Consider the following 1181-nt stretch of genomic DNA (forward strand, 5'->3'; position numbering starts at 1 on the left):
CACATGGCCTGGGGCACCGGCTTGGTGGGCACGTCCCATCTCCCAGGGGGGCCCGGGGTGCGGCACCCTCAGACCTCCGTGGGGCCTCTGGGGTGCGGGCTCGTCTCATGGGTTTGCCGGGGACTAAGCGCGCTGCCCCTTCCAGAAGTCCCCTCCTTGGCCAGGCCTTGAGGACTTGCTCCGACTCATCCCCTCTTCCAGACTCCGGTCCTCTCCTTTGGTCGGCTGTAGCGTCCTTGCCGGGGGCGCTGTCCTTGTCGAGGGCGCCTGGCCGTGGAGCTGCAGGGCATGACGGAGGCACAGGTCAAGGGCTACGGAACGGCACCTGGGGGAGCATCATCCGTCCGTGTCTTTAAAACATGTCCCACTCCTGCGGGTGGGGGTGAGGGGTGGGCAGGAGTGGGGTGCCCGGGTTTGTGACCCGGGGCGGGCGTTGGGGAAAGAAGCTCTATCCTGAAACCCAGAGGCCAGAGAGCCTGAAGTTCTGCCATGTGGAGCTCGCCGTTTTGCATTCCTTTCGATGGATGACCTTTGAAGACAGAAGCCTTGTGAGATGGGAAAAAGGAAGCTGTTAGTGGTTTAGCACACAGTCGGGGACAGCCAGAGCGAGCCGCAGCCCAGGATGGGGCCTGGGACGGGGGGAAGAGCAGCCACCCTTCCTTGTCACCCAGCCTGCAGCCCCCTCCCCACTAGAGACGGGAGAGCAGTTGCACGTCACGCCCTCCTCTGACGCTGCTCCGAAGGCTGTGTGGCTTCCTGGGCCACCGTGGGGCCCACTAGCCCGTTGTCCCCGAGCCGGTGTTGAACGCTTTCCGTTCGGTTCAGTGTGTAAACAACTTCCTGGGTTCCCGACAAGTGACAAAGAAAAGCAGGGCGTGAAAATGCCAGACGTAAAACCCTTCGGGCGTAAAGAGATCGTCCGTCTGCCGGGTAGTGGACTCTGGTCCCCCGCGTAGACGGAGGCCACCGGATGAGGCCTGCGGGCGCGTGTGCTCAGGCCTCTGACGCTCAGCGAGAAGGCTGAACTCGCCCGCAGCCCGCGGCTTCTGGTCGCGCCTACGGGATGTGGACATTGCGTCCCCAGGCTTCTCCTCCAAGGGTCCTGGGGACACACCCTCTAAGGCGAACCCAGAACGGCAGAATGTGGGGGCACACGGGAGCCGGGGATGTGCCCGGCGGGG

This window comes from Pteropus vampyrus, unplaced genomic scaffold, assembly GCF_000151845.1.
Source record: "Pteropus vampyrus isolate Shadow unplaced genomic scaffold, Pvam_2.0 Scaffold381, whole genome shotgun sequence".
NCBI classification, from domain to species: Eukaryota; Metazoa; Chordata; class Mammalia; order Chiroptera; family Pteropodidae; genus Pteropus; species Pteropus vampyrus.